General features: G+C 46.6%; 1 long non-coding RNA gene across 1 annotated transcript; it reads left to right on the top strand.

Annotated features, from left to right (window-relative positions):
* Window positions 1-533: 533 nt before the first annotated feature.
* LOC109310465 lies at window positions 534-14,559 on the top strand. The gene is made up of 2 exons (XR_002101209.1): window positions 534-609; window positions 12,979-14,559. It is a non-coding gene; the product is annotated as an uncharacterized LOC109310465 (long non-coding RNA).
* Window positions 14,560-20,726: the final 6,167 nt, after the last annotated feature.

Genomic DNA, 20,726 nt, shown 5'->3' with positions numbered 1-20,726 from the left:
ATGAATTTGGGATCTGTCCAAAGCAAAACAATTTTGAAATTGCTGGCAAATGGAAAGTCAAAATCCTTCATTTCAGGTTGACTAAAATTTTAAGTCTGAGCAAGTATCAAATAAAACTAAAAAAATGAAGCTAGGGAAAGTCCTTTTAGATTGTAACGATCAAATCTCTTAACCTTTTTGTAATGCTTTGCTTTGTTTTTTTACATAAAATCTGTCACCTGTGCGAAGTCTTGTTCTTACCAAATCTATGCTTATTCACCCAAATTATTTTCAGCCAAATAATTTCACTCCACTCTATGGCAATGGCTTGGGACAGAGTTTGAAATTCTTCCCTCCTTTACAGTGCAGTACGAAATGCTAAATGAATGGAGGGACTGCCCTGACAATAAAATTGCTTTGGTTGGTACAAAATACCCTATGAAAAACAATATTTCCCTGTTCAGTTGTGTAGGGTTCCAATTACCATTCCAAAGCCTTATTCACTGTGTCCTAATGTTGCTTCATCCATTCCACTCTACAGGACATTTGCACAGGTCATACTTCTAATGATCTTACCCTGGTCCCTGGAGTCAGATGATACTGTGAATCTCAGGCTTTATGTTAATAAAGGTAAGTTCCCACCAGCCCTTGCAGCTACAGGTGAAATTCTCAAGAACATGACTTCTTATTGGTCAGAAAACAGAAAGCAAATTAAAAGGACTCTGTCTTTGAAATCTCATGATTTAGAGGACTGCTCTTTGACTTTTCAATGGCTTGGGTTGGTGATGTTGACTTTGTAGAAGACTAGGGAAAGACTGACCAAGCTCTGGGCTGTATAAAGGCTGTTACCAGGATCTCAGGCCTTCACACTCACTCTGCAGCTGATGGAGAGGGCTGGCTTGAAGAGGCATTCCATGAATATTGACACGAGCTAGTATGCCAAGGAAAGCAGGGTGGTCTAATGGATAGAGGACTGGCCTAGGATTTAAGGCTTCAGTTTCCTAAACTAAATGATGAAGATGATACTGGCCCCATTATAAAGCCCTACTGATGTTAAACTTCATGGCAGAGCTAAACATTATTATTACTAACTGCCCCACACACATCTGAGAGGCAAGGGACCAATACTGGATCCCTGGCAGGGGATAGACAAAATACTGGGAAAGGACTTCAGCTAGCAGTGCTAATAGTAGAAGGTTTTACTGGAGGTTCCAAAGCTGCTGAAGGGGTTTGGACACCTTTGTCTTGGCAAATATCAGCATTAATGTTCAGGCTGAAGCAATCTACCCTCCCAACATTCCTGGCAGGTGGGCAATCATTGGAGAAACTGAGGCTCAGAGAGATGAAGCAACTTGGCTTAGGCTACAGAAGGAGTCAGTGGCCAAGTTGGAATTAGAGCTCAGCTTTCCGGGTACTCAATCTCTGCCTCAAGCCCCTGCACACCATAATTTTGAATCTGAGCAGAGGACAAAATGAGTGTCACCAATGCAGCACCATTGGATGTCAGGGTTAATATGAATACTGCAGCAGGCCCCTTACAGTCTGGCTCCAAACCTTTCTTAAACACCACAGCTGTATAATACATTACCAGCACCTTGCAAATAATTAGCAGCAATGCAAATGATCACTCATTAGTGTTGCAGGGCTTATTAGAATCCTCTTCTCACAAGCTCAAGTGTATTCTGCATCCAAGTTGTGTCTTGTTTCTTGTTCACTTTGTTTTGCAGGTGGTTTGGACATCACAACTGCTCCATCAAAAGTGCCTATCAAACCAGGTCTATCAAACCTCTACAGGGGCAAGCAAATCATAAGAGTGAGAACAAAAAAGAAACAAAGAGTCTCTGGCTCAGAACCAGGGGCAGCGGAGTCCCTGCTACTGGCAGCCAGGGCCTTGGAGTCACAGTGCTTCCATAGTGTCCCCAAGGGGCAAAGCGAGTCAGATCTGGACTCTTCAGCCCCCTGCAGGAGACCAGACCTTAAAACTGAATGTAGTGCTGGTGAAACCAACCAACAGGAAGCTCTGGTCTGGGACAGCCACAGAGAAGGTAAAGCCTGGACAAGCTTTCCAGGCCTATCCTGCACAGGCACCCCTCCCTGAGAGAAGATTGGTATCTGTGGCCCATTCATGCCCCGCAGAAAAGTGCCAGGGTGGGTGGCAATACCTATAATGGAACCCGCCTGCTGTCTCTAAACCAATGCCACATAATCTTACAGCCAGTCAGTGATGCTGACTCTGCCAGCATTCACCCTGGCTGCATTGGCACCTTTAATTCTAATCTCAGTTCAGAAATACTCATGGCCTACATACTAAAGCCAGAGACGGCTGGTCTTTGCTGACACTAGCAGGATGTGACAGGGCAGCTATGTATTTTTGCATCTGTGCTGTGCTTAGACAGCACTTTAACTGACCAGTCCCTTTGTTCTGGAGCTGACAGCTGATGTTGAAGTCTGTGGGGATTTCTGGAGATGGGTGTTTTTCATTTCTGAATCTAAGATACATTGGCTGTTTGCATGATAACAAAACCATATGTCAGCCTAGTGGTATAGAGGCATTGCTGGTCAGAGGACAGTTTGCCAAGTGCTGTTTTGTCTGTTCCTCCTGGAATAAAGGATTGTTGGGCTCTTCCAGAAAGCTTCCCTTTGCACTGCAACCCTAGCAGTGAGGGAGAAGCAGAAAGAGCTGGTATCCAGCAGTTGTCCCTCAAGATATACAGCCACAACAGCTGTAAGGTGCTCAGTACCAAGCAATCCTTCTGATTCCAATGGGAGTGGAAGGCAGTCAGGCTGACAGACACAGAAGTGATATATAATACTGTGATGAATACTCACTTGAATAGAACCATTTTATGAGCACTGAACACCACCTTCTTGGCAACAGGAAGCTGCAGTATATGGTATTATTCGAATTTCCTATATGACAGTATCATATCCATCAAACTCAATAAAGGCTAGGAAAGAGCAAACGAGAAAGTGACACAGCAGATCTAAATAAGGATACCCCGTACACACTTGAAAAACCACAAGGCAAGCTGGTAGCTTTAAGAATCTGGTGTCTAGGTTCTAAGAAATTGTGAACCTTATTTTGCTAAAATGTCACTTTTTGTGGGAGAAGAGAGAGTCGTCTTTTATTTTGCTGGATCATGGTCTTTACTGGGTCAAAGCACAGCAGTGCACAGTGTCAGCAGCAGTACCAGCCTTGGCTTGGGGACAGGCAGGAAACTCATATCCACTTAGCCAGCCAGCAGAGATGGTGGGCAGGACCTTGCTGAAGGCAAAGTGCACTATTGAGGTGCCTCGCTGATCAGGAGCATAGCCAGGTCCACCCAGAAGCCCTGAGACAGCAGCTTGAAGTTGACCAGGTCCACCTGCACATCATAGGTGTATAGGTCACTGAGCTCACAGTGTGTTGCTGATGCCATCTGTGCTTTTCTCAATGTCCCCAGGGCACTGGCCACCTTCCCGCCATGTGTGAGAGCCTGGCTGGAGCCATGGTGCAGGCTGAAGTGGGGTGGGCAGGTTTTGGCTTAGGAGTAAATGGTGACCATCTCCAGGAGTTTGGTTCTAAAGTCTTCCTGGTGGCTGAGTGCCTCCTCTTGGGTATTCTGCAACAGCTGCTTATCCTTGGTAGCCAGGATGGCAGTGGCTGTTCATCTGTCTGGAGCTGCCTGTCAGCACCGGTCTAGGGATATAGGCTGACACAGAAAGAGAGAGAGACTCTGAGGTAAGATGCTCACCTGAAGTACACAAACCAATGGGAAGCCAGCCTGCCAGTGGCTTGCTGGGCCCTGAACTAACAAGACACAACAGATGCCAGCCAGCCACAGCAGTGAAGGCAGGGTAAGGATCTTAGTGCATGTGTGCACCTGCAACTGCATCCCAAGCAGTCTCATGCTCCTGTGCGCAGCTGTGCCCTAGTCTTCTGGGAGACAGGGTCTGACACGCCAAGTGCCGCGGTACTAATGATAAGCAAGGCCTGGCAGCTGGGCTGGTGGCAGAGCAGTCGCATGACTAAGTAAGCAGGCCTTCCCAGAGACAGGGAATAGTAACCCTTAGGGAAAACCAAATGTGCATACAGTCTTTTCCTGATTTGAAGACAGGTTTTGTCTATCCATATGATGCTACATTTGAAGGAGGATGTTTGGTCACTGTATTAACCACTGTCATTACCCTGGGGTAACAGAGGTGCAGAACTGAAAAATGGACTGACGTCAAAGCAGGTGAGATAAATCCTAGGTGACAAACAGCCCCCGAGCCTGGTCTGACAAGTAGGCGAACCATGTGACTCCATCCCAAGAGACAGGGGTGGCTCAAGGGCTCACCCCTCTGTGGGGGAAGGGTTTGCAGACCTCACTGAGCAGGGGGGCATTCTGTCCAGTTACTGTGGCACGGGCCTTTTGGTCCACATCAACTGCCATGTGATGGCTACTGTAGTGAAAGCATTGGTGTCTGTGACCTTTTCTAGCACTGCACCATGTAGTTGTGTTTTGGATTCCTCCTCCTTAGTACTTGCTCCTGGGGGGTTGCAACAATGCTTGTTAAAGTAGCAAATGCTGGGGATCATTCCCAGTGGGGTATGGAAAATCTTGTTGCATTTCTGGCTGGGCCTCCAATTTGCAGGTTCAATTCCTGGCTGTCTCACTGATAATGTCACCCAGGCTGTCCCATACTGACCTTGGGCCAATCCCTTAGCCTTTGTGCCTTAGTTTCACGTAGGGTCAGACCAATACTTCGGGTAATGAAGGAATTTTATCCCATGGTCAGATTGGCACAGACTAGGGGGGAGGGTTGCCTTCTTCTGTAGTAGGGAGTGTGACTCTCTACTTGGAATCTCTTGAGTATATATTAATAACCTTTTACAGAAGCAGGACATTGGCTGGCATGGTTCCCCTGTGGCAGGTTGGGGTGTTATGTCTTGTTATATCAGGGTTGATGGCAGTAAGAAGTTAGATTACGAATTTGTACAGGATTGTTTGGATAGGTGCCTCAGGTAGGGGTTTGGATTAGATGACCTATGGGGGTCTCTTCCAGCAATACTTCTCCGTGAATTCTATGAAGTGGGGATTGGGCTTTTGTCCCTCCTACAATACAAGGAGCATAAAATCCACCCGGGCTTAGGAGGTGTCACAGGAACCAGAAGAATCCAGATACAGCATGCAAACACCCATTTGTGTCCAGTTAGGAACCTCCCTCCATTATTTCTTCTACAGAGCAAGGTGTCACTTAGGACTCCTCTGTGGTAGGTGTTTACATGCAAGAAAAGACAATCCCCAGTGCTTAACAAATAAAATCAAGTACTAATGAAGTGCTTTCTGTCTCAGGATCCAAGGGCCTGGTCTGCCCTGAGGCATCAGCCAGGGACTGTTCAAGCTTCTCTTTGATTTTATTTGATATGAAAAGCACGTTAGAAAGTGCTGGCCCAAGAAATAAAGGTAAGAGGAGAATGAAAAAATCTGCCACTGAAAGCCACACAGCAAAATATGTATAGTCTTTGCACAATCTGTGTTTGTGTGTGCGTGCGAGCGTGTGGGAACCATGTTAACCCCTTGTTTGTCACAAAGTGGCCCTGAATCCTGTCCTATATGTCTTGCTTGGTCTTCCGATAATTGTTGTACTGGTGTAATTATGTCAGTTTGCAGTGTAGTTTTTTTTTTACCAGGATAGTCAGACCTTATATAGACACAGTGATTCCTTTTCCATACAGTACCAGGCTAAGCACTTTTATACTGGCATAACCCCATCTACCCTCAGGGCCTGTACTGATCCAGGAGAGCTAATGCAGTGAACTGTTGTTATATGTGGATAAGTTCAACATCAAATTGAACCAGCTCAAGGGCCGTCTGAGTGTGGCCACTGAAGACAGTTGCAAAGAATCCTCAGTGTAGGCTTTGTTGTGCATGTGATGGTACCCAACAAGATTCAGCAGTAAGGACCGACCCTAAGACCTGTTCCCCACCCCAGCAGTGAAAGTCAAACTAAGGGGATGACCCTGGCTGCAAGGGCTTGTGGGTTTGCAGCATGGCTCTGGCATCTGTCAGACAAAGTGTGATAAGAAGAGGTTGCTCTTCTCTGGTGACACAAATAAGTTGTCTGACTTGGCATGTTGCCTTGCTGCTCTCTGGGAGTGTGGCCAACTCTTCAGCTACCAGGATGGAGCTACATCAAATCTGAGCTGAAAGCAGCTAATCGGGGGGGAGGGGGGAGCTTCTTAGTTGCCAGTTTGCTCCAGGACTCCAAACCCTGTCCGTTGGTTGAGTCACTGGCAAATTGGTGAGAGTAAACCAAAGTGAAGGGAAACATATACATTCTTCCCCCAGGCCTTGATTCTCTTCTTGAATGGGGGAGATGTTGGAGAGCTGCTCCTACTTCCGCTGGACAAGTGCGAGTGCAGTCTTATCTCCATTAGTGACGGAGTGCCGGTGCCAATCAGCAGAGCAGCCCTGGGGAGGAACCTGTCTTACTACGTGTCCTCCTCCAGCTTATATGTGGTGACCAGCTGTGGTAGGAGGAGGTAGTGTTCTGGAGTAGCTCCCACTCTGAAGGAAACATATGCCAAACACTTTGCTGCAATTTGTCTTCCTGTTTGTGCATCGTTATCTCAGTCTCTGGATGCTGTGACTCTCAGGGCAATAACCCTTGTATCCCCAGGCCCCAACAGCTGTCCCTGTGCTTCACAAAGGCTTGCCAAGCCCAAACAAAGGACAATGGAAGCCACGTCATACAGCAGTCCTGTCTGTTGTCTGCTGTAACCACTCAGGAAAAAAAATCCAGGCAAGTAAAATCAGACCTAGTGTGGGGTGTAGTGGTAGACATTATGGACATATTTACCCATGCACTGGAGTGGGGAAGGCGGCACTTTAATATTATAGAGCAGGTCTGAGAGCCACTCTAATTCAAGTGCCTGCAGCATCACGTGCATTCAGCATCCTGTGCTTCAAAAATGGTGATAGAGGCACTTTAATTAAAGCTCATTCATTGAGCTTTAGTTAAAGTGCCCCTCCCACCATTTTGAAGTGCAGGGACTCTGAATAGAGTAATGCAGAGGCTGCTGGAGTATGCTAGTTAGCATGCTCCAATAGACTTGATTAATCAAGTCTGATCTGATGCATGCTAATTAGCATACACTGGAGCAGCTGTCTAGCATGTGTATAGGTGTCCAATAATTTAGAGATGCTCCCTGATAAAAGACTGAGGAAACTGGGAATTGGGAGTTGGTCCCTCATTTAGGAAGCAACTTGTTACAGAGAGACAAAAGTCTGCAGAAGTTGCCTACTGCTGCACAATTAATGTTTGTCGTTCATTCTTATCTTTCGTTGTATGCTCGTGTTTACTGAACCCAGTAATCAATACATGCGGACCTTGCAGCCAAGCAGGGAGCAACATCATCACTGCAATGCGATTGTCTCAGACTGCCCTGGTGAGCACAGTGCACGCAGGAGTTAACTGTGGGTTTCCTGGATGGCTGCTGTCCCTGACAGTCATGTGCTTCAACAGCAGCTTGTCCCTGGCAGGCTTGAATCGCTCTGATAATAGCACAGTGCCTGGAAAAGCCTGGACCAGCCTGGCAGTCAGTGCACATCCAGCTCCACAATTAACTCACTCATCTTGGAAAACAGTCTGTATGTCTTTTTCTCTCTCTGTGGTTCCAGAGGATTTGCCAGTCCTGAAGCCTCCTGTCCTGGCAGTGATTTCCTACCAGTGGCGCTCAGTGGAACGGCACTGAGTCCCTGTTTGAAAAAATAAGGGCCCGCCTTCCTTGCCTGCAGGCTGGATTGAACAGTTGGGCTCCCACCCCATATAGCACTAGAAAGGCTAAATAATAATTCCTAAGTTGTTTGTATGGTTGGAGGGGTGATACCATCCTAATGAAACTTCAGAGGTGCTTTTTTTTTTTTTTTTTTTGCAAGGGGCTCTCTGCTGATACTGAAATGGGAAGATGGTCTCATTGGCAGGGAGTTATACTCAATACTTGGTGGGGGGGGGAGTCCAGAAAGGGGAGGGGGTTTCCACCACTCAGTTTAATTAAAGTTTAATTTCACTACTTGAAATTGAACCCTGACTTCTCTGACCCTGCTGTGAATGGATTTCTTGAGGCACTAGTGGTCCTCTTCTCCTTTCTGCATAACCTCAGTGGTTGAGTTTGGTTCGTTATTCTGCATTTAGACAGGACCTGGTGCAATGGCCACCTGGTCCATGAGTTTGTACTACAGTTATCATCACCTGTTCCCCCTCTTTGAGCCAGACCTTAAAATGTTGTAAGCTGGAGTAGCCTCCTTTGGATTTAACCAGGTTTGTTTCATATGAGTAGGTGAGAGGTTCTGCTAATCCAGTGCATAGTAACAGCTAAGAGAAAAGCCTTTGGGAATACCCCTTCTGCAGGTGAAGGTGCCTGGGGGAGTTGCATTCAGGCTGGGAAGCTGAGGCCTCAGCACCTGGCTGACTCCTCTCCCAGAGTTTGGAAGAACTCTGTGGACTTGATTTTTTTTTAAAAGGGAACGGGTAAGATGCTCACCTGAAGTACACAAACTAATGGGAAGCCAGCCTGCCAGTGGCTTGCTGGGCCCTGAGCTAACAGCACACAACAGATGCCAGCCAGCCACAGCAGTGAAGGCAGGGTAAGGATCTTAGTGCATGTGTGCACCTGCAACTGCATCCCAAGCAGTCTCATGCTCCTGTGCGCAGCTGTGCCCTAGTCTTCTGGGAGACAGGGTCTGACACGCCAAGTGCTGCGGTACTAATGCTGAGCAAGGCCTGGCAGCTGGGCTGGTGGCAGAGCAGTCACGTGACGAAGCAGACAGAGCAGCTGTCTGCAATCTCCTGGTACAGCCTAATCCATTTCAACTCTCTTCTCTCAGCCCTTTGGCTGGTGTCCTGAGTGGGCTGCAGAAAATTAACTGTCAATTAACCTTGTCCAAGTTCAGAAGGAAGCTGCGAGACTCATAAGCTCCTTAGTGCTATTCACACAGAACTTGACCTGCTCTCTCTTCCCAGAAGCCAGTTAGCCCTTATCTCCCTCCAAACATGTCTACTCTGCAAGGGCTTTCCATTTCCAGGGCAGCAGGCTGTTTGCCCAGCATGGACTGCAGAGGAATACCACCAGCAATCTGCTGATTGACAGTGCAAGCTGCACTGACTCCATCCAAGGCTCCAGGGCTGAGGCCTTTGCTTCAACCCTGTAAGAAAACAGCTTCTTCAAAGGCAGAGGTGTAACAATACATACAGGTGCCTAGGACAGCTGTGACACACAGGGGTAGTGGTGACTTCCGCCTGCCACTGTGCTGCTAGCATAATTGCGTGGTTACAGGGGAATTTTTTTCTGCTCTCCCCCCAAAGTTTCAAAGGTTTCCCTTTCCCACTCACTTCTGTTATTTAAGGTCATGGCAGGGAGGGAGTCCCTTAAATGAAGACAATGAGGTGCAGATATTCAACCTATGGGCTGTGCTGATCAAATGGGCACTACAACATGAAGATCACAGGGGAATTCTGACAGCACAAAGATATTCCCAAAATCCAATCCCATCATGCACTGTTCAGTGTTCATTGGGTTCAATAAACACAGTCATACAACACATGAGACGAACTAACAATAAACTTCATTTGTGGAGCAGTAAGCAACCTCTGCAGACCCTTTGTCTGTCTACAACTAACTAGCTGTTTAACAGAGGGACCATCCCACAGTTATCAACTTCCTCAGTCTCTTTAGTTAGGGAGTATCTTCAAATTACAACTTCTATTGCTGCACAGCAGGCTCAGTGTAAAGCCTGGTTTAGAGTCCTGGGTGAGACGCTTTGTTCAAAACTCCTGATCATACACATGGTTAAAGAGTAGAACAGGCTGCTTAAATCTGGGGTGACAGGCTATTTTGTCAGGACACCTGGGACCTTCACCAAAGCCCTGTGGCTATGCCTGACCTGCAGATGTGCATGTACACACAGACACACACACACACACACACACACACACGTACGCGTGCGTTCCCGCTTCCCAGAAACTTCCTATTGTATGCATGTGAAAACTCTCAAACTTGCACATGCCCCTGTGCACACAGTATCCATTTTATTTATGCTGTACTGTCACTTCCCTCCCCCCCACCAGCTCCACATACACACAGTTTTACCACTTGCCCAAAAAGGACTATTACTTTAATATCAGCTGATATGCTCCTGTACTTTTATACACACCATCTGCCTCAACAATTCCTTGTGGTGTTTGTGATGCAAAGACACATGCAGGCACATGCGTGCTCCTTCCCATTGTTCAGAAAGCTACAGCTAGAGCAATGCAACAAGTCTATACTCAGCCTTGTGGCTTGCAGGGAGCTGGCTCTCTCAGGCAAGGTTATTTTGATCTTGTGATACATGTCATCCTCACAGAACATCAGCAGCTGCCTGCAGTGTTTAGGAGGCATGCCTCTGAGCAGCCAGCTCTGCAAATTAATGACGTCTTCACCAGGCTCTTTCATTGGTTTGTTATTGATGGGCTTGCAAGGTGCTTAGAGGCAGGCACATATATTGAGCTGCTGAGATTTCAAGCGCCTGTGGAAATTCACAATCACACTGGAGTTTTCTATTTAAAATCCAAAGTGATTTACAGACATTAACAGACAGGGTCTAACGCTGTCTGTGACACTGGCAGAGAACACAATCTGCAGTTTACAGATGGGTAAATGGAGGAAAGGAGAGGCCACACAATGAATCAAGAGCAGGGACTGGCATCCAGATCTTCTAACTCCCTGCTCACTGCTTTCACTGGGCTCAGTTGCATGATGTCCAGGATTGGTTTGGCCTAGTGTGTCTGTGCTCAGCTTCTGCAGTTTTTCATGTAATACTAAGCAGATGCTAGCAGTATTGCCAGTTCTTAGGATTTTACCACAGGTCTCACAATGTTTGAGGTTTTTCTTTAACCTCCAGCTCCTGGAGTCAAGGGATTACATGACAGCCTTGAATTGTATTTTAAAAGTATAGTAGCTTTCTGTCCTTCATGGTGACTTTTAACAGCTGAAGACACCAGGAAATAATTACAAAGAACACCATGTTTCACATTTTTAAACTTCTGTGGTTTTCAGCCAACCTGCCATCCTGACTTTTGATTTTTTTGAAGCTAGTTCCTGCTATCCTGACTCATAATTTTTAAATATACAGGGTCGGCAATGCTGTATAAAAGATCATGGTCATTTCATTTCACTGGATGACACAAGTGCTGATAGTCAGCTGGCCTTGAAAACAATTGCTTTTTTAGTAAGCTGGCAGCTTTTCTTGGGAGACAAGGCTGAGAAAAAACACAGGAGTGATTAGCAGTCTGTGAAGAGGCAGCTTTACGGAAGCACAGATCTGGCTGGATGCTGCTGAGGCAATCCTGTCACTGCGTGGGAGATAGTGGGCCTGCAGGAAAGGGGTGGTCTGGGGTGGAAGGAGAAGACCCTACCCCCTAAATTCGATAGAGTAACACCAAGCACTGAGAAATCTTCACATGTAGCTCTGCAGGAGCCTCTCCTGAAATGGCTTGGCACATTTTCAAATCTACCAGTGAGGTGAAGGAGCCACAGCTGCATTGTAAGTCACTGGGGCTAAGGTTCCTAAATCACTTAGGTGCTTATGTACAAAAATTATTTATTTTTCTCCTAGTTGCCCCTAGGACCAGACAGTTGCTCTCTGGGCTTCTTTCTTACCTACAGTCACCAGGAACCATTCTGTCCTGCTCAATGCCCCCTCTCCAGCCCCATTCACCAGCCATAGGTTCACACAGGGGCAATTTAGGGATCATTTTTGCTATGGATGCCAAAGAAGGAGTATAACTGGCCTTCCTCTCCATACCTGGGCTGGCTCTAAGGCCCATGGGAATAGAGTCCATTCCTTCTACTGTCAGTGAACTAGCTACAGGACCAGGGAATTCCACCCCCAGCCCTGCTCTGAGCTGGCCTTAAAGGATTAAAAGGCTGCGGGGTGTTAAAAACCATTTATTGTCATGTCTCAAGACAGGAGTTGCTGTCCAAGAGGACATTTGCAGAGAGTCAGCCATTCTTAGATGGTCACTTCCCAAAATGGAATTAAACACTGGCTGGGATTTTCCAAGCAGCCAAAAGGAGTTAGACACCCACATTCCATTAAACATCTCTTAGGCTCCTCGGAGAATCCCATCTGTGCCCTTTGTAACTGTCAAAGAGTCTGTAATTGTTCCTGTCTAATGTGAACTTTGCAAAGGCCATCCATGGTTTTGTCACCTTGTGGTTGGCCTCTGTCCTGTGGTCGGGAGAAACCCCCTTCCAAAGCATAATCAAAATCCCACTGATGAGAAAGCCTGGAGCATGATACTCCTATGTCACCTGCTTCCTTGATGTTAAACTGCACCCTGAGTGGGGCAAGCTCCTGGACCTAATTCTCCGTTTTCTTCCACAAGTTTTATGCTAGTGCCAGTCCACTGGCTTCCATAGAGCTATTCCTGATTTAAACCAGTGCAAGTAAAAGAAGATTTTTTCCCCATAAATCTGGGTCCTGTTTGCTTTCAGGATTCAAGGTTTTACAATCCTGAGTGATGTAGGATCTGCTTGTCTCAGAGACTCATGTATCCTCAATGGGCAGTGGGCCATGGCTGTGCCTGCCAGGGACTTCATGAATAGACAAGATGTTTTGTTCCCATGAACTGTTCAGCATTGGCTCATCTCTCGAGACATCAAACAAGGGAACAGTTGGTACAGTGATATTTTGAGGAAATGTAGTAATATGGAATGTAAAACCAAATGTGAGCAGCCAAACCTTGCGTTAGGAAAAGCAGGATCTCCTTGACACAAAATATTAATGCTAATCTGTATTTGATCCCTGGGCATTACAGTGGCTGGTACTGTGTGGGAGCCATGTATAGATGGGTGGACCTGCAACTCATTCCATGGAGACCCCTTTGATTGTGACCTCTGCTTTCCTTTTGTTAAAGATTTAATAGCTTTTTGTAGGCAGTCAGGATGGTGGTAGTATCTTTTATAATTTATGCTTTCTTAATGCACTGTAGCAATCTGCCTTTGCCCCGGCCCAGAAGAAGGTGGAGTGGAGAGACAGCTAACAGGAAAAAGGAGTGGCTTATCTCTTCCTGTTGCTTTTCCATGAACAGTCACACACGTCATGCCAGGATGAACCAGGGACACTGCCCGTGCAAGACACAACAGACTTTTCTAGAAGACACTGATGGACACATGAATATGATGGTAAATTTTGCCTTGCAGTGTTTTCTATAGCAACAGTCACCAGGGTAACCTGCATCCTAAGCATCAATTCCTGAAACTTTCAACTGTATCTGCCTTCACCAGAAGCTGATAAAAGGCAAGCTTGATGAGCTATCAGCATAGCTTCAGATGGCTGGAAATGAAACAGAACAGAGTAACACAAGAGCTGCAGAGGCAGATTTTTTTACATTTTGTCCATGACAGAAAACATGCATTCCTGTTCTCTGGCAGTTGCCTGGTGGATTATGCTTAATGCCTGCAAATTGTTGCTTTAATACAAGGTAATTAGCAGGACTGTTGTGATTTTACATGCACAAGAATGAGGGAATTCGCAATTATGGAGGCCACATTAATGGGAACTTGACCTCCTCACAATGTTTACTATGACTGAATGGAGTTAATTCTAAAGCCTTCCTATATGTGCACAAAGTTGCTTAAGTCACAGTTGCTGTGTGATCCCCAGCTGTGAACATCCTGAATTTTGTGTGTGTTGCATCTTAACTCTAATGTCTCATTAACATAGTTTCCAGTATTTAACTTGCTTGGATTTGAGAAAAGCACCAGAGAAAAGAGTAACCTGCCATTTCTGACACAATACAGCCCCATTTCAGTATTATGCTCTTCCTTTAACACTTCTATTGTGGAAGTGTCATTCAATCAGAGAGATAATTCATATATTGTGCTAGCTGTTGTAGAAATGTAATAAATGATGGTCTCTGCCTTAAGGGCTTTGCAGGTGAGATTCAACTATATAATCTAGATGCGTTTATTGGAATATCTGTACAATAAATGGAAACTTCCAATTGGCCAGTTTTTTAAACTTAAAAATGTAGGTTTTAGATTTGAAATAGATCTCAAATGTTGATATCCAGCAAAATGACATTTAGGGACAGCTTCCTGTCCACAGCCAGAGCTGATTCTCAGAGAGCTCAGCACATGTGAAATGGCTCCATTGAGCTGCAGTGATTTACACTAGTGGAGAAGCTAGCTTCAAACTTTATTGTTTATAAGGCACAGGATTTCAGTTGGTTAGAAAGACCTGAGGGAAAGTGGACCTCCAGGGGGGGTGAGGCATTTGAATGCAATATCCTTTGGAAAACATTCACTTAAGCAGGATTAAAAAAAACTCAAGGACTTCTGCAAAACCCAACCATTATTAAAATACTGAAGGGATGGATTTTAAGCAAGGCAAACTTGAGAGCATATGTGGGGAGTCACCTGGGAGATGGAGCAGCGGACATCCCTGTGGTAGAACCCGGGGGACTTGGGGTCTGTCTCTGTGAGCTTGGGTGACTTCCCTTTTCTGTTGCCCTTTGAATCACTGGTCTTGCATATTCTAAGCTTGCTGAAACAAGGACTACATCTTTCTGGATATGTGTTCTCTGTACAGCACTGAAGGCCATGGTGCCCTGTGGTTGACTAGGACTTCTAGGGGCTAGTGGTTTTTTTTAACACCCTGCTCAGATGACACTCAGATTGCCTAGAGCAGAGGTCAGCAACCCCCATCACACATGCCGAGCATGGCACACAAAGCCACCCAGGCTTTTTGCTTGGCACACCACCGCCAGCCTGGGCTCTAAGCAGCTGCTGCCAGCCATGGAGCCCAAGTTGCTCCAGGCAGGCAGCTGGGAGGCTACAAGCGGACCGGGCTCCATGGGCTGGCCGCAGCCAGGTGGCTGCAAACAGCTGCTCTGGGCTCCGGCATGTTGGCACTCCAGCACCTTCCAAGGTAGACATTGCAATTTTTTCAGCGCTCCGGCCAAAAATCATTGCCTACCCCTGGTCTAGGGAATTCAGGGAACCCTGTGAAAACATCTACTGGGGGTTTGAATTTGGCAACCACTTGTTGCACACCTGGATGTGAGCCACCTGGATTCTAGATCTATCAATCAGACCATTTTTGTGTCTCTTGTTGCAAGTAGTGTTCTCTCAAATCAGGGGGAAAAAACTTACTAACTGTGAACCTGATCCAAAGCCTGACACTGTGAATGGAAGTGTCCCATTGCCTCCTAAAGTCTTTGGATCAGGCTGATCTTTTCTTGCTGATCCAGCTGAGTCACTCCATCACCGTGGCAGTGGTTTAACACAATTTCCATCTGTTCTAGTAGGAAACATCAGCTGGAAGGATTATCTGTCATTCTCCCTTCAGGAATGAACAGGAAGAAGCCCTGCTCAAAGTGTCATTCTTTTTCCCCCCCACAAGAAAACATGTGGTCTGATCCCTGCTGTGTTTTATTACACCAGTAAGTGTGAAGCCTTAAAGTAAATGCACTGCAGCAGGGTATGATGGGTACATGAGAGGCTTGTAGGATATAACTGTAACAATTGGGGTGCCATTTCTGCCAATTTCTCTGGCTTTGTAAGCCCCAAGTGCCTGATTGTGAGACCTGAGAATGGAAAGGGTAACATATCCCTTGCCAGCATTAAAACAGGGCACATGATGAGGAAAGCTACTCTCAATACAGATGGAAGGGCCCTGTAGCATGCAACTTGCATTCCAGCTAGAGGGAGTAAGACAATACTGGAGTCCGCTGGGTCCATGAACCCATAGCAACAGGACAGGGCACAGAGCAACAGGCCACTTGCTATTAGCCAGGCTTCATCAGCTCTTGGATGGGGACAACCAGAAATTATACCCCGGTGTACTAACAAATGACCTTTCTCACTGAGGGGAGCCATCTCCCAGACGGCCAGGTGGGTTGCCCTGGGGAAGGACAGCCTTGTGGCATTGGACAATGGGCAGGGCATTTAGTCATTGTTTTTCCTTCTTTTTTCCTTTTTTTAGATTAGGAGCTATTTGTGACAGGGGTTGCCTGTTGCTGTATATGTGCAGTGCCCACCACAATGAAGCCTTGATCTCATCTGTGGCTCTAGGCAATATTGTACTAGAAATAAGAATCTATAAACTTTCCCCCAGGGGAAGTTTTCAGTTACAGGGCTTTGCAGGTGTTTAACAAGCAGAAGCTGAATTTTTCATCAGAAATTCGAATGCTGAAATACTGCACTTTAGGACTGTTACTGTGGTGCTTTATATGAGTTGTAGTTTCAGTCCCATAAGCTCTTGGGCCCCTCTGTGAACCTAATTCCATTGTCAGACTGCCTCTGTCATAAAGATGAAGCAAAATAGATTTAGGTTGGGTATTAGGAAAAACATCTTCATTGTTAGAACAGTGAGGCAGTGGAGGCCTAGGGAAGCTGTGGAATATCCATCATTGAAGGCATTTATGAGATTGGATAGGCTTTGGTCAGGAATGATTTAGCAGTAGATATCTCAGATTCATAGATGTTAGGGTTGGAAGGGACCTCAGTAGGTCATTGAGTCTGACCCCCTGCCCTGGACAGGAAAGAGTGCTGGGGTCAGACAACCTCAGCTAGGTGCTTGTCCAGTCTTCTCTTGAAGACCCCCAGGGTAGAGGAGAGCCCCACCTCCCTTGGAAGCCCATTCCAGATTCTGAGAACCCTTCCTGTGAAGTTATTTCTAATGTGGGAGACTGATGCCACCTTAGTCAGAAGGGGCACATGCCTCCCCAGCTGAATGGGGGTGGTCCCCCATGGCCAATCTCACCAATGCGAGGGGATGGGATCCCCATGCAGCCGATTGCGAGGCAGCTGATCACTGCAGTTGCTTCCAGAAGTGGCTGCACTCCTCAGCCAGCACTTCCGGGGGGGCAATGGTGCTCCCACCTGCTCCCCTGCAAGTCGCCTGAGCTGCAAGCACAGCTGGTCAGAGGGTGTACTGGTGCTCTCAGGGGGTGCACATGCACGCCCATGTATCCCCTACACATCACCACTGCAGGCAATGTCCTTCTGCTACACGGGTTGTTAAAATATGTTCAAGAGATTGAAACTAGAGGGTTATGCCCCCACTACAGAGGAAGGCAGAACCCCCATAGTCTGTTCCAATTTGGCCATGCACTAAAATTCCTTCCTGACCCTTATATGGTGATTGGTCTGAATCTGAGCACAGGGGCAAGATCCAGGAACCTCTGGGTTTAAGTCCCAGCTGGAACACTTGCATGCCCTGCTGAAAATCCCCAGCCTTGGCTGCAGCCAACATCCAGTGCTTCTGAGGAAGACAAATCCCCCTCACCCCAACCCCTCCCCCCCAAAACCAAACAAATCCTGACATATCTGAAGGAGGGGGGAAAAATTCCTTCCTGGCCCCACATGGCAACTAAAAAAGCCCAGAAGCAGGGAAATACCCATAGTAGAGAACAGACATTACTCTACACTAATGCTAGGAGCATGGGAAACAAGCAGGAGGAACTTGCACTCCTGCTTGCAAGCAACAACTTCAACGTGGTTGGACTAACTGAAACCTGGGGGGACCCTACTCATGATTGGGCAGTAGGCATTGAGGGTTACAGGATGTACAGATGGGACAGCATGGGGAAAAAGGGGGTAGGGGTGTTGCTTTCTATGCTAAGGAACAATATACATCCTCTATAATCAAGATAGGACTAGAAGAGGGCCAAACCAATGTAGTGTGGGTCAGGATACAAGGGGGTTGGGGGGGAAAGGGACTTGGTAGTAGGGGTCTACTACAGACTGCCATACCAGGAGGATGAGCTAGGCCTGGAATTCTCCAGACAGCTCTGGGACGGTCAAGAGTGACCTAAACTATCCTGACATCTGCTAGGAGGAGCAGCCAGCCAAATTTAACTGCTTAAGTAAGTTCTTAACCTGCATACAGGACCTCCACCTAACGCAGAAGGTATATGATCCCACTGGGGGATGATCCCACTAGAGGCCTTGCTGGACTTGGTGTTAGCTACAGGTGATGACCTGGTGAGGAATCTGCAGGTACAAGGTAACCTAGGGGATAGTGACCATCGACTGATTGAATTCACTGTCTGGCAAAGGGTGGGTAAGCTAACCAGCAGGGCTGAAGTGCTAAACTTCAAAAAGGCTAACTTCAGTGTGCTCAGGAGATTAGTTAGTGAGGTGTTAAAGCTCAAGAGAATTAGTGAAATGGGGGTCCAGGAAGGGTGGTCAAGGGAGCGATCCTATAGGCACAGGAGGAGACAATCCCATAGTACATAAAAGGGGGCAAAGGAGCCAAGAAGCCCTCTTGGGTGAACAGGGATGTCCAGGAAAGCCTACAGGCAAAGAAAGAGGTATATAGGCTGTGGAAACAGGGGGTAGGTACCAAGGAGTAGTTTACCTCCCTGGCTCGCACTTGCAGGGAATCAGTTAGGAAGGCCAAAGCAGGATTAGATCTTAGGCTGGTGACAAAAATTAAGGACAACAAAAAGTCCTTCAGGTATATAGGGAGCAAAAGGAAGGTGCAGGGTAGCATAGGACCCCTACAGGACAAACTAGGGCAATTGGTGACAGAGAGGGGGAACAAAGCTGAGCTCTTTAATGAGTTCTTTGCATCTATTCATAGACATAGACCAAGACAAATCTCCAATTGGATCGTAGATAGACACAGAAGGGATACCAGACCACCAACGGTTAGCTCAGACTTATTGAAGGGGTGCTTGGAGGGGGTGGATGTGTTCAAATAAGCGGGCCCAGATGAACTTTATCCCAGGGTGCTGAAGGAATTGTCCAGTGTCATAGCAGAGCCGCTGGCGTGGCTGTTTGAGCACTCATGGTGCTCTGGTCAGGTCCCAGAGGACTGGACAAGGGCCAGTGTGGTCCCTATTTTCAAGAAGGGGAGGAGGGAGGAAGTGGGAAACTATAGGCCAGTTAGTCTCACCTCTATCCTTGGGAAAACTCTGGAAAAAATCATTAAGGATCACATTTGTGGGAGCCCAGCAGGGGAAATAATGCTGAAAGGAAATCAGCACAGGTTCACTGCAGGTAGATCCTGCCTGACTAACCTTGTTTCTTTTTATGACCAGGTCACAAAATGCTTAGACGCAGGAGCTGAGGTAGATGTCATCTACCTAGACTTTAAGGCCTTCAATATGGTATCTCATTCTGTTCTCATAAATAAACTGACAGGCTGTGACATAAATGATTACACAGTCAGGTGGGTGGTGAATTGGCTTATGGGTTGCACCCAGAGTGGTGATGGATGGGTTGATATTGGCCTGGAAAGATGTGGGCAGTGGACTCCCGCAAGGCTCAGTCCTTGGACTGGTGCTATTCAGTGTCATCAGTGAATTGGACGACAGTGTGGAGAGCACCCTGTCCACATTCACAGATGATACCAAATTATGGGGCAAGGGTGGATCCAGGTGGATTTGGACAGGTTGGAAAAAATGGGCAGAACAAAATAGGGTGCAGTTCAACAAAGACAAGTGCAGAGTGCTGCACCTGGGCAAAAAGAACCATCAACACGCTTACAGGCTGGGGGATGACCTTCTCAGCAGCACAGCAGGGGAAAGAGATCTTGGAGTCATAGCTGACTCCAAGATAAACATGAGTTGTCAAAGTGACGAAGTAATGACCAACAAGGCTAACCACACTTTATCATGCATTAGCAAATGCATGATGAACAGGTCCAGGGACATGCTGCTTCTCCTCTATGCAGCACTGGTCAGGCTGCAGTTGGAGTACTGCGTCCAGTTCTGGGCGCCGCACTTCACGAGAGATGCAGTGAATCTTGAGTGTACAGAGGCGGCCACTCATATGATTAGGGGTCTGCAGACAAGGCCCTACAACGAGAGACTGAGGGACCTAGATATCTTCAGCCTTCGCAAGAGTAGGCTGAGAGGTGATCTTGTGGCTGCCTATAAATTCATCAGGGAAGGGCAGCAGGAATTAGGAGATGCTGTATTTACTAGGGCATCCCCTGGAGTAACTAGGATCAACAGACACAAATTGATGGACAGCAGATTTAGGTTGGACATTTGTTGTCCCCCTGCTTTACCTGTGGTAGGTTAGGGTGTTATGTCTTGTATCAGAGTTTACTGTGTATTTTTCCATTGTGTAGGATAGTTTGGGTAGGGATGATCCTGTCTCAGGAAGGGGGCTGGACTCCAAGACCTCTGGAGATTCCTTCCAGCCCTACTTTTCTATGATTCTGTGAAATATTATAGTTTCCTTGCAACCTTGGAAAGTGTAGTGCATCATGGGAATGCCTGGTCATCATATACCATGGTAAATGTAGTCCAGCCAGGGAGTCTGATATGTGGTAGAGAATAGTAGATGCCTGTCAAAGTGCATCTCCCATGAGGCACCATAACAGCATTTCTGATTGAAATATTTTGCATCTGAGGCATTCATTTTTATAATTTAAAAAATTTGAGAAAAGCAAGCACTTTTTATAGTAATAAATATTTAATAAAATTGAGTTATTTAATAAAAACCCAGTTTTCTGTAAAAAAAAAAAAGTTTTGATGGGAAAACTGTGACCAGCCCTGCTTTAAATGCATTCTGTAGTTTTATCTGAGCATATTCATTGAGTAGACAGAGCAGTGGGGATAAAATGGAGCTATTTTTACTTTATCAGGATTCTTGCCCACATACCCAGAATTCCCCACTAACCAAGCTCACAAATCCCCACAATCCTGTGTTCAGACCAGTTTCTCCCAATTCCCTTTCTATACCCACATTTCCCAGAATCCCTTGTCCCCCATATTCT

This window comes from Crocodylus porosus, unplaced genomic scaffold (genome assembly GCF_001723895.1).
Source record: "Crocodylus porosus isolate Cpor-Errol unplaced genomic scaffold, CroPor_comp1, whole genome shotgun sequence".
Lineage (NCBI taxonomy): Eukaryota > Metazoa > Chordata > Crocodylia > Crocodylidae > Crocodylus > Crocodylus porosus.
This window is presented reverse-complemented; position numbering and strand designations above follow the sequence as displayed.